General features: G+C 56.0%; 1 protein-coding gene across 2 annotated transcripts in view; it reads left to right on the top strand.

The window, feature by feature from the left end:
* The first annotated feature begins 6 nt into the window (after positions 1-6).
* Positions 7-12494, top strand: part of EPB41 (erythrocyte membrane protein band 4.1) — a 96801-nt gene continuing 84313 nt past the window's right edge. The window contains exon 1 of one of the 2 annotated variants that reach the window (XM_042793579.1): positions 7-75. The gene's annotated coding sequence lies outside the window, so the exon portion shown is untranslated. Of the gene's footprint in view, positions 76-9029; positions 9187-12494 lie in introns of those variants that run through there. The other variant, XM_033002104.2, reaches the window with a different exon arrangement.

The raw sequence follows: 12494 nt of genomic DNA, 5'->3' as shown, positions 1-12494 counted from the left end.
GCTGACGTCAGCGGGGGGGCGGGGCCGGCGGTGCAGGTGGAGGCAGCGCGGTGCGGAGCGGCGGCCCCGGCCCGGGTGAGCGGAGCGGGGCGGGGCGGGGGGGGGGGGCGTGAAGCGGTTGGGGGGTCCCGCGGGTTCAAGGTCAAGCCGTGGGGCGGGAGGGGACCCGTGGTGAGGTCACGTCGGTTATGGGGGGGGGTATAGTAGGGTCAGGCTGGTTATGGGGTTCACGGGGGGGGGCTGTGGGGGGATTTGGGGCTCCCTAGAGGGGCCTCTGTGGTTTTGGGGTGGGGGGTTATAGGAGGGTTTGGGGTGCTCTGGGGGTCAGGTTGGTTGTGGATTGGGGGGGAGGGTGTTATGAGGGGCCGTGGGGTGCTGTGGGGTGGGGGGGACCTGCAGTGGGGTCAGGCTGGGTGTGAGGGGAGGATGGGGTGTCTTGGGGCTGGGGGAGACCAGGGCAACCCAGAGAGGTCGAGCTAGATGTGAGGTGTTTCAGGGTGCTCTGGGGTTTGGGGGGGAGCCAGGCTGGGTGTGGGGGCCCCACAGCGAGTGAGGTGTGGGGCAATGGGGTTATGGGGAAATGAGGGGTGTCCTGGGGCTGGGGGAGACCAGGGAGGCACCCACAGTGGTGTCAGGGAGCGTGTGGGGCACAAGGGGGGAAAGTGGGGTGCTTTGGGGTGGGTAGGGGGGCCCAGTGGGGTCAGGCTGGGTGTGAGGGAAATGTGGGGGGAACGGCGTGCACTGGAGCTGTAGCAGGGACCCTGAGCGTGGCTGGGGGGTTGCGTGGGGCTGAGGGAGAGGATATGGGGTGGGGGCAGCAGAGGGGGCCCACAGGAGGTGACAGCTCCCGCGGTGGCATCTGGGTCCGGCTCTGGTTTCCCAGCGATATTTGGGGCTCGCTGGGGACGCACCTCAGCCCGGCGCTCCGGGCCGGTCCCGCTGTTTCCCCTCTCTCCAAGACCCCGCCGAGACCCTTCCCGAAGCCGGCGGCTGAGCTGCGGGGTGCCGGGGGGCCACCCCCCCCCCCCGTCGATACCTGTCCCGGCGTGGATCGATGCCGCGCTCGACCGGGCAGCGCTAAAACCTCGCCATCGACTTTTCTGCTCCGTTCCCCCCCCCCCCCCCGGCGCGGCAGCCGGAGCGGGGCAATTTATGTCGCCACATCCCCTTTTAGACGGGGCTGCTTTGCGCTGATGTCGCAACCAGAGGAGCGTGCGGCAGGACTCGGCGTCCCCAGCGGTTCCTGCAATCTCTACCCTTCCCGAATTTCACCCTCCCGCAGCCGTGGTGGGGCGAGGGGTCAGTGAACCTCCTGGTTAGTCCGTGCCGGGGGCTTCTGCCTTCCCCGCTTCCCGGTGGGCTCGGCAGGTGCTGCGGGGTCCGAGCCGCCGGCCGGAGTCGCAGGGGACAGCAGCTATCTTTAGGGCTTGTGTTGCAATGGAGGGGTGTGCCTTGGCTCGGCGCTGCCCTCAGCCGCCTCCTTGCCTGAGGATTGACTTAGGCCAAGGCTCCCACCTGGAGAAAAATCAACATTTGCTCTGCCGTTTGTGGGAGCGGCTGTTGGGGTGCCCTGTCCTCCGTGGGGGTCCGTAGCAGGGCTGTGGGGCTGGCCCCGGTGCGGGGCTGAAGTCTGGGGTCGGGCGGTGTTGGCAGCTGCCTGCAGCGGGGCTGCTGGCCGGCCCTGACGTCAGGCGACGCGAGGTCGGGCTGCTCAGGGGCGTGTGGGGCGATGTGGGGAGCACCACCGGGCCCCCCCCCCCCAGCACCCTCACCTCTGCTCTGCCACCGCCTGGCAGCGGGACAGGGTGAGCCGGAGCAAACGGGAAGGGTGACGGTGGGAGGAAATCTCTGCTGCCCTGTGGGAAAGGAGCCGCCTTAGGGCGTGGGAGCAAGTTAGGTTCTTGCAAGGTGCACCCCAAAACCCGCTCCACCCCTCTGCTGCGCCCTTCCTAAGGCTTTAACAAAGGCACGGATGCGGCTCCGGAAGAGCCGGGGTCAGGGCTGCCGGCAGCAGTGCACATGCTCCCCTCCATGTCCTCCTTCTGCCGGAGCAACCTGGTTAGTCCGTGGGAGTGACTTGCGCCAGAGCTCCGGGTGACATGGGACCGAGGTTCCCTGTTCCTGCCTAACCCTTCCCCTGCAGCCCTGCTCGTTGCTAAACGTGCCCGTGGGTGATGCAGCTACGCCGTGCCCATCCCCGAAAGGAGGCAAACAAAAACTTGTGGAGCAATTTGTGTCCCCCTTGGGTGCGGGGCTCTTCCCCGAGCGCCGGGGCGTGCGTCGACGTGGGTGTCCGTGTCCCCCCGGGCACGTGCCGCTTCCGCGTGTCGTGATGGTAACGACGAGTCAGCGGCAGCAAAAAGTTCCTCCGTGCATCCAACTGCTTCCCCGTGGTCATGCTCAAGCTGTTCTGCGGGGGGGGGGGGGGGGGGGGGGGGCGCTCCCCCATCCCTTTGCTTGGCTTTGCCTGGCGCTTGAGAGAAACTTCAGGCCTTCTCGAGAGGGTTTGAAACCCTGCCGAGGAGAGAAAGTGCCTTCTCATCGGCGGCGGTGCTGCTCTGGCGAGGCTCTCCTCCCGGCGCGCAGCCTGGCAGCTGCTGGAATTGCCTGCAGCCGCATCTCTCCGCACCGCGCGTCCCTCCCGGGCTGGCACCGTCCTCTCGGCGGGTGAAGATTGCTCGGAGGGTAAGCGAAACATCAGCCGTTCTCCGAGCGGGGAACTCTGGAGATATGTCACTAATTTAATATATAACAAAGCTTCTTCTGAGCTCCGTCTGCCGCCGTTCCCCAAGGAGGGGAGCAAGGCTGCAGATGGGCCCTACCCCGGAGGGCAGATGTCCTTTCTGTGACGAGCAGTGTTTTACCTTGCCTGCATGTTCCCAGCGGTGGGAAGAGACTCAAGGCTGTGGTGGCTGGAAGTTTGGGGTCCAAATTGCCTCTTGGCCGTGCTGGATGCTGCGGGTTGGCGGGGTGGGAGCTGGCGGAGGTGTGATTCGGGTGGGGGGCAGGGACTCACCCACTAGCAGCCCGCAGAGCTGACTCTCAGTGAGCTGCCCAGGAAGGACGGGGATGTGCCGGTTGTCCCTTTTTACTCATTTTTCTTCACCTAGTGATTTGTTCGAGGCTCTGGGTCAGGCTTTGCGGGGAGGTGCCGCAGCCAGCAGTGTGGGGGTGACCCCTCTGAGCAGCCTCGCGTGCTGGGTGCCCCGCTGGGGCCGTGGTGGTTCGGTTCGCGGCTCTCGGGGTCCCTTACACCCCGTGAGCATCGGGGCTGAGCTGGTGAGGACAGCCAGGCTGTGCTGGCGGGGGCTGGTGGGGTCTGTCCGAAGCGCCGGGCCGGTCTGCGTGCCTCTCCCCACTAGAGGCTGCTGATGATCAGAGCATTTTTCTTTCCCTGGCTCTGACAGAGCAGCAGGGTGTTGAATTTACAGGGCTGAGCATCCCAGCCTGAGCTTTTCCTGCTGATTCACCCTGGAGACAGCAGCAGGCTTCCCCCGTCAGCGACCGGGTTCAGGGGGCACATCTGCTCCCCTGCCAGGCCCACAATAGATCTCCCTGCTTCATTAGGTCTTAATTAGGCAAATGCACCGGGACCATGTGCGAGGCCATTGCCAGGGGACACGGATCATGCCTGGAGCCGGGGATGCCGGCTCTCATCCTGCCTGCCTCAGGGGTGCCCACGGGGTTTTTCCAGCCGGGCGCTGAGTGCAGGATGAATTCAGCCCCTCGTATTGAGTGCAGGATGAATTCAGCCCCTCGTATTGTCTTCCCAGAGGATGTGTGAGCAGTGGTAGCCGCTTCACCCCTCCAGTGTATCCCAACTGGCAGAAAAGCCAAGGATTAGTTAAGCCATGAAAGGGATACTTCGCCGCTGGGCACAGCCGCGACGGCACGGTAAAGCCGCCCTGTAGACACAAAGGAGACTCTGCTTCCTAACGCCTGGGCAGGATGGCAGTCTGGAAAACAAACCCAGACCCTGGGAAGATGATGAATCACATAACAATTAGGTGTAAAATAAAAAGCCGTTGCTGCTGCATGGCAGTAGATGCAGTGGAAGGTGCCTAGGAAGGAATTTGTGGTGTTGCACAAGACCCCCGCTTAGGGAGGGCAGCGCGGTGCCAGCTGGCTCCGGCACCGAGCAGCCAGCGCGGCTTCCCCGACAATGGCAGAGCAGCGCTTTACATAATCTGGGACTTGCAAAACAAGCTTGAAGGTCTGGAAAATCCTCCTGCTATTGTTGGTGCTCAAAGTTCGCTGAATTTCCTGGTTTGATCTGCAGGTCTGGTTTTTGTTTCGGGACCGCAATGGGGAAAAAAAAAATGCACTTTGCACAGAGAAAAGAAAAGGGCGTTTGCGGTGTTTAATCCACGCCCGCTCCTTAGATGAAACTATTTTTGTGGTTCACAAGAGGTTTTGAGCAGCTGCTTGCAGCTTTATAGGGCTGCGGAGGACTCTTCGTCTATCCAATTAGCATGGTTTGTCTCTAGGCCCCTCCTGATGCCCCCCGAGAAAATCCTGAAATATCAGCCGTGCAGGCACGGGGCGCCGTGGGCAGCACACACAGAGGCACCATCTGGGCTCCCGGCCCGAGTGGCTGCTCAGGGACAGAAAACGCCGGGTCAGAATGGCTTTGTGTTGTCTGAGGCTCATGTGAGTCGGACCCTGCTGCTCTGGGAAGGCTCTAAAGCTGCCTGTCTTGCTTGTGGATTTTAGGAGGAGAGGCTGGAAGGGAGCTCGGGACGTCTTATTTTGCTGTGCCCCTTAGGCTGGAGGTGATCGCTGCCGCTTCCTGCAGCTTGGTGATTTGGGAGCAGCTGGGAGAAGGCACCTGGGAGGATGCTGAGGCTGTCGGGAACCACCCCAGCCCCACACCGGCCTGCGGGCTCAACAGCGGCATGTTGCCTGGCCCTGGGAAGTGTTTTGGGGTGCAGGGCCTACCCTTGCTCATCCCAAAGCCTTCTGCCAATGAGACTAAAGCCACTGTCGCCTTGCACTACTCAATTAAGTGAAAATCCTGTTAAAATGTTCTCCACTCCTGTTTGTAAGTAGGTGACTGAGAAACCTGCCTCTTCTTGCTGTTTCTGGGAAAGCCACGTTTGGTAGCAAGGAATGAGGTTAAGTTCTTGCTGGTCCACTTCACGTGAGGCAAGTTTTGGCACCCTGGTAAGCAGCAAAAGAGGAGGAGGAACGCTGGTCTGATGGCACAAATACATCTTAGTAGAGGTGGCTTCCAGCTCCTTTCATGCAGGTAATTACATCTGGCCGTGGTTGAGCTGAGCTGGATTTGAGCAAGGGGTGTGTGTGAGGCTCGACACTTGCTGGGGAGTCTTTGGAGCGACCGAGCTTCGACTGCAAGAGGCGTTAAAGCAACCTTGTAGGTCTTGCAGACAAGCCAGCGCGTCGCAGTGATGGGACGGGAGATGTGGGGAAGCTCTGGGCTCACTCACAGCCTGGCGAGCCCGGTGTCGGTGCTGAGCTGTGCTCATGGGTGGGAGCTGAGGTAGACCGATGCCTTGAAGCATCATCGTAGCCAGGGCGTTAGCGCAGCTGATGCTTTGCAGCATTTATCACGCTGTACGTGACCTCCGTGAGCTGATCCCTGCTTGGTTGCTGTCCCCCGATTGCAGCGGTGGTTTAGCTGCTTGCCAGGCAGCACCAGCCTTTAAGGGCTTGTATTTCTATATCTGCTCTCTAAAAACCCTTGGAGGTGGGTTAAGCTGTTTGTGGACACTTCACAACTTGAGGGGAGCTCCTTCTCTGCGTTGAGGGTCTGTATCAGAACAGCACTGAGTCGCCTCCTGGCATCTGTGTGAGCTCGAGCTCTGAGCATGGGAGCAGTGGAGGACAGATGCTGGCCCAGCCCTGAGCCGCGTTGGGCTGTGACGTGATTTTCTCTGTCTGTGTTGCTGTTGTGCTGGAGGTGCCTGTGTCTGACGTGGAGGTGGGCATCTCCCGTACGGTCGGGATCGGCCTCGGCCAATCTGTGGCTGCGAGGAGCTTCACTGCAGGCTGGCAGATGGGGGATTTCCTCAGATGTGAGGTGGAGGCTTTTAACAGCAAACGTGGTCGCCTGTGTCATCGCATAGCTTGAAACCCGTCCCTTAAAAATACTGACTTGCAGCTGAGATGTGGCTGGGCAAAAAGTCGGCTCCTTTCAGATTTTTTTTCCATGGTTTTGAGTAAAAGTAAAAAGGTTTAAACCCATCACTGGTGATGCTGATGTGCTTATGGGTTTGGGGTGCAGTTCCTCCCTGGGAGGCAGCCTGGAGAAACCCCTGCCTTTCTCAGGAAGGTTGCTTGGCCCCGTGCGACGGTCAGATCCTTCCTGGTGTGCTGTGCTGACAAATCCTGTGCCTCAGCCGGGTGCCAAGACTTCATCCTTCTAGGAAAGGCGGCGGGGGCCGGTGTGGGTTTCCCTCATTGCTCGCTGCCAGCCTGTGGGTGCCCAGTGCCTTGTGAGCAGCAGTCGGAGGTATCGGAGCAGCGTTGAGTTGCAGCTGGCTCACGGTGGGGTTGCAGTGCTGCTTGATCCACCCGAGCTGCCTTTCGGTGGGAATACACAAGATATCCAAGTGTGGAATTGATCTATGCTGCGGCCGGGCTTTTTCCTGGTGCTGCTGTTTATTCTTCTACTGCTGTAGCAGGAGGCAAATGTGGTTACGGCAGCTGCCTGGTTCTGGCAGTTTGCATCTTGCCTCCCCTACAAACTGCCTTCATAGCCTTCAAACTTCTTGGCTTTCTGGCCCACTGTTTTGGTTGATACGAGGCTGTTATCGGAGCTCAGCAAACCGTGATGATCACATCCAAGCTCTGTACCTCAAACCACCTGGCAGTGCTGGGCTGGATGAAGAAGCTCATTTGCACAGGGTGGTTAATTCTGCGTATGTTTTAATCTCTGTGACCATCTGTGTTCTTGCCTGGGCTGGGGAGACAGGAGCTCTTGGGATTTATTCCAGGAGTTGAACATGGAGAGGACTGCTTATTCTGTGTCTGCTGAAAACTGCCTTGGGTCAAAGCAGGACAGCTCATTAGCTCTGGGAACAGTTGTTCCTGCATCTTCAGGCAAGGAGGCCGTGGCGACGCGTCAGCTCTATCCTGGAGTCACGTCCTGAAAAGCTGTAGGGAGGGAGCAGGGACAAAAGGCACCTACTGAAAATGGAGACTTCTGTGAATTCTTTCCGGCATCCAAACCCAGAGGGCCTGTGATGGGCTTGGCTGGCACCTGGGAGGGCTGAGGCCTCTCCAAGGAAGGCTGCCTTGTCTGGGGAGGTGTAGCGTGCTAAAGCATCTCCTGGCCACCCTAAAAGCCCTGCCCCAGGTTGTGTCAGCCTTCCGGGGTATGAGCCTGCCCCACCAGCAGCTATTGCAGTCTCTGCCCTGGTGAATGCCACGGCTGGAGCTTGGATTTGAGCTTCAGAAGCTGCTGCTGAGATGGGTGCTTACCTATAGCACTGAAGTCAAGGGACCAGTAGCATCTCCAAAGAGACCTGTGCAGGCTGCTGCTGACAGAGGAGGTTTTTTTGCAAGCAACACCTAAAGTCTTCCTTGTTTTGGGCTCTCACATTTGTGAGCCTGAGGCTCCGTGGCTCATCCAGAGCCCCAACCAGGATCTCGCTGGCCACAGGCTCCGCACGTGGCACGGGTGAGCCGAAGCTGCTGCTGCCATCCAAACCCAGAGGGAACAATCCCTGCCCTGTAATTAAGCTCTCTTCTGCTCCTCTTCACCATACTAATGCGTAGTCCTGTGGATGTGCTTCTTGCAGCTGCTCTGGATCCGCGGTGTGGCTCAGGAGCTGGAGGTGGCTTTCCAAGAGAAAGGGCAACCCCAAAGCTCCACCCCTGTCTCATTGGGGTGAGGCTCACGGGCTGGGAACCTTTGACTGTAAAGGCTTTTCCCTGACTGCACCTTACCAGACTGCACCCTGCACGCTGTAAATTTGTCTGCTAACATACACCCCTCTCTTAAGTGAGGGCAACCCTTCATGCTGGCAGGGCGGAGAGATGTTTTCCCAGCCTTCAGTTGAAGGACCGAGGCCGCCTCTTGAAAGGAGAGCTCTCTTTCACCTGCTTGCCAGCCTCTTGACATCGATGGATAATAACACTTAAAACCAACCAGCACTCCAGCTAAATCCTCTCCAGGTTCAGCAGTTGGGGCTTTCAGTCTCGACGGAGGCTGTCAGCATTGCGGTGCATCCCAGAGGACGGGTGTGGGCTGGCGCCCGTCTCTCGGGTGGGCAGGACGGCTGGAGAGGTGCGTGGTGCTGTGCCGGCCTTGCCCTGGGTGCTGTGAGCACTCGTCCGTGCGCTCGTGTCGAGCAGGTCCCCGGACCCTCAGTGGGGCTGTGGCGTGGGCTGGAGGTCTGGCTGGATTTCTGTACCCTGCTCGGCCCCGGCGTGTGCCCGCCTTGCCGCAGCTGAGAGCACCGTTGCTCTCTTTGAATCTCTTCATTTAGTTAATGATCCTTTTGTTGAGAGGATTAGGGTTTAGAGGCCTCTGGCAGTGTGTTAATTAAATTAAGTCTCTGGGTGTTTTGCTGAGTTTTTAAAGCCCACTAGAGGGCTCAGCCGGAGCCCTGTGGAGCTGGGGCTGGAGGCGCTGGGCTGTCCAACCCCGGCAGAAGTTTGGAGAAGTTATGTAAGGCCGGAGGAGCTGGAGCACAGGGGGCCAGTCTGCAGCTCCACACCGCGCTCGCTGCATCTCCAGCCCGGCTCTGACCTTGCCCGGGCACCGGCTGGGGCTCCAGGGGCTGTACCTGCCAGAGCCTGGCAGCCACGGGACGCCTGCGTCACCGCTCGCTGTGTTATCAGCGTTAAGTAATGTCAGGCTAATGTTTTTTTTGGTGGTGTGTTTGGTTTGTTTTTTTTTTTTTTTTTCCTTCCCCTCTTTGGTGTTTACATTTCTAAGAAGTGGCTCAACGTGAACGTCCGGTTCCAGCTTCAGTTCTGGGAAGAGTCAGACACCAAAGTTCGCTTATTTGAACTCTGTTTGCAGCGCTTGTGTAAAATACAAGTGTGAGCACTTGGCTTTGTGGTTCGAGGGATTTTTCCGGCAGGTGCGTGGGGATTTTCATGTTTAGCTGGAACTGCTTATTAACCAGTGTCTCTTCTCCTTTCTCTTCTGTTCATGTCCCCGTGATGGATTTTGGTGCCTCGCGTGCGTGGTTTGCCCGGCTGTCCCATCTCTGGGTAAGTACCTGCTTCGTTAGATCAGTGAGGGGAGATCGCTGAAATGACTCACCTGGACTTAAATAATGAACTGACCTGTTTATTCTGTCTTAAACTCTGGAGCATTGATTGTGATCAAACAGTGGGATCTATGCTCTGTGTGTGTGTGAAGACTTTGGATATTGAAAAGCACTTAATATAGCAAATTTCAGGCCAAGTTCACAACATGAAAAAGCCACGGCAGTAGTTTTTATTGCCAGCCTGGGCTGTGGAGCGCTGACCTGGTCATAAAAGCACACCAAGTGCTTTTTTCTTTTTTTTGGTAGTGGAAAGCAATCCACCCTGTTTCTCCCCAGATGCCTCCTGGCAGCTATTGATGGTAAGTCTGTGTGTGGTTGTGTAAGGGACTCTCTGAAGGCCGGAGCGCAGCGCTGGGCTGGCTTCCCCTTTGCAAACCTGCAGGTGTGCGGCACTTTGCAGGGCACGGGGGGGAGCCTGGGGCCCTTCTGGCAGGGGAGGAGGGGAAATGCGTGTCGAGCTTGGGGAAGTGCAGTGGGCACTGATGTTCCAGCTTGCGTTCATGGAGATCCTGCTTTGCACAGGGGGAAAATCGTCCTGGTGGGGTGGATTCTTGTGGCTTCCCAGAAGAGGTTTGGTGCCTGCCCCTGAGCAGGGCTGTGAGGTGCTGTTTGTGTATTAAGGCCTCTCAAAATAAGGTGTGTGTGCTCAAAGCAGAGGAAAGGAAGGCGTCTGCTCGGTAAAGTTGGTTCTCTGGATGCAGTGGTGCCTCTGCATTGAGGTTGCTATCTCTGGAAACTTCAGAAGGTTTTAACAGACCTTTTTTTTTTTTAATTTAAAGTATACTCCTGCTAAGCTTTCCCTTTTCCTGTCCGTCTCCCCCTCCCCAGTAATATCCACTCCTCTCCTAGTAATGGGAAGGACTGAGCATATTTAGAGCAGCTCTGCTCCATTCCCAAGCATTCAATGTAGTGCCAGCCACTGATGAAAGACTTGAAGGGAAAGCAGAGGAAGGTGCTGGGAACAGATTGCTTTATTCTTAAACTCAGTATTATTATATGATGCCTCACAGGGGAGGGCAGGAGAGATGAATCAAATCCAAGCATAGACCTGGTGTTCTTACACAGAAGGAGTTGAAGCACTATATTTGGAAGATGAGCAGCTGTCTGCTGTACTGAATGAGTAGTTCTTTGCTACCAAATCCCTAAAAGAAGGGTCGTTAATTAACTACAGAAACTGCCTTGATCGAAGGTGCTGAGCTCCCGTCCCCACCAAACACCCATCGGTCATCTGAATGCAGAATAAAACTCCTTTGCACAGAAGGCGTAGCTGCAAGAAATGCAGGCGGGCAGTGCGCTGGCTGGGAGCTCGTGTTTGGAGCAAAACGCAAGCGCTCACTCGCGTGTCTGTCGGAGAGGGTTAGCAAGAGGCATGTGCAGCAGCTAGAACTGTGCCAGCATGGCCAGGGTGTCCTGGACGGGGTGAACAGCATCAGGATCTTCCCGCTTCGTGCTTGAGCAGACCTTCAGGACACAGTCACCCATCTGATTATTGCTGCGTGACAAGTCTCTGGTCAAGGGTGACTTTCTTCCTTGAGGAAAGCAGGTACCCTGGGCAGCCCCCGCTTTGCTCTCCCCAGAGAAGTCTCACTACAACTTTTGTCTGTGTAAGCAATCTGCTGTCTTTCATGTACTGCACAGAGGGTAGAGAATTGCATTTCAATGGTCCTGCTTATTAGAGGCTTTTGGGGTTTTGACCCCGATACGAGATGAAACTTGTTGCTTGCTGAATACTTGGTCTTAATCTTGGTCAGCAAACAAGAAAGCTAAGTGGTACCTTGTTAACGATGGCAAAGATAAAGGTGGTGTGGTACAGTTTCACTGGATCAGGGACAGCCCTGACCTTCACCCAGCAGAGAAATCGGCAGGCTCAGGTTGCCTTTCCATCTTTAAGCCTGGCTTATCTCTTAGGTAAACATAAAATGCATGGGAGCTGTAGTAAATGAATCTCTTCTCCTGGTCTGATAAGAGTGTTGGGCATCAGTCCTAAAAGTAACACACCAGCAGCTTCCATGGCAGGACTTGCTGCGAGAAGCTGGAGGGTAGAAACCGTCAAGAAAAAAGCTGAAGATGCAAGTGGAGCAAAAGGAGCCTGTGACATTTGAGGTTGTGCTCTTGACCTTCAGTCTAAGATTCACATACGTTGCCATTTTTTGAAGGCTGTCAAGAAATCTGAGGTGAGGTCATGCGTGCTGGCTGAAAAAATGTTCAGAGCTATGTTTGTGGCAAAGGAGGTGGTGAGCGCGGTGCGCCTCTTAACGGGGCTATGGCTGGGCTGTGTTTTGCCATACATTGGCATTGGTGATGCTGGGAGCCACATGTTAGGATCTTAAAATTTACCTAGCTGTGAAATTGTTTCTTTCTAACCCTTAATTCATGGGTCACTTAGAGAAGGGCATTGCTTCGCGAAGCCATTGAACAGCAGTTGGGTTGTCAACTTGGGTCTTGTCTGAATTCTTATTCATGCATAGCTCAAAGAAAAAGAACAAATAAGGTCTCCTACTTTTCCACCTTTCAGTGAGATTTCTGCTTTGAAACTCTTCTGGAAATGTGGTAACAGGGTATCACTTTCACTTGTCCCACCCCTTCAGAAGACACCATCAGAATCCAACGCGGTGTCAAGTTCTAGGGCTGGCTTAGCTCAGTGGTTTCACTTTAGCGCTTTGTAAGGCAGTGAAATAGTTCTCATTGTGGTGTTTAAAATAGCGGTGCTGCCTTCTGAATTACCATCTAATTAAATGAAAGCAAAAACTCAAAAGCAAGTGAGCTTTCTGCATCTCTTGTTGCATAAGAAAAGCTGTTTTAGTTGACCTAAAAACCAACATCGAAAACCAGGCTAAACAGAGATGTTTTCCTCCTAGCTTTGTGGGCAGTTTGTAGCAGTTGCTACTGTTCTTGGAGAGCCATTCATGTGGTGGCAGCTGCAAGCCCTCTTCAAAACAGTTACTCCTTTGAGACTTGCTTCCCTTTTGCTTGATGGTTGGAGGAACCCTGCTGTGGAGACAAATAATTAGAAATAAAAGATGGCAGCTTAATGATTATTAGCTTCTTTCTGCTGCAGTCTGTGGTGAATGCAGGGGTAAGATCCAGCTAGTGTGCATCTTGAAACTGTTGCTGCAATCTCTTGCTCAAAAGATTTACCGTGTACACCGTGTTAACTTGCAGCCCCTGCAGACCTGCAGGATGTGCTGAATGGAATTATATTACTTATTTCAGTAACAAATCTTTTTCAGAGACGATGACTCTTGGCAA

The sequence above is a fragment of the Tyto alba genome, unplaced genomic scaffold (genome assembly GCF_018691265.1).
Source record: "Tyto alba isolate M040663 unplaced genomic scaffold, T.alba_DEE_v4.0 Super-Scaffold_20, whole genome shotgun sequence".
NCBI classification, from domain to species: domain Eukaryota; kingdom Metazoa; phylum Chordata; class Aves; order Strigiformes; family Tytonidae; genus Tyto; species Tyto alba.
The sequence above is the reverse complement of the archived record's forward strand: the minus strand, read 5'-3'. Positions and strand labels throughout refer to the sequence as shown.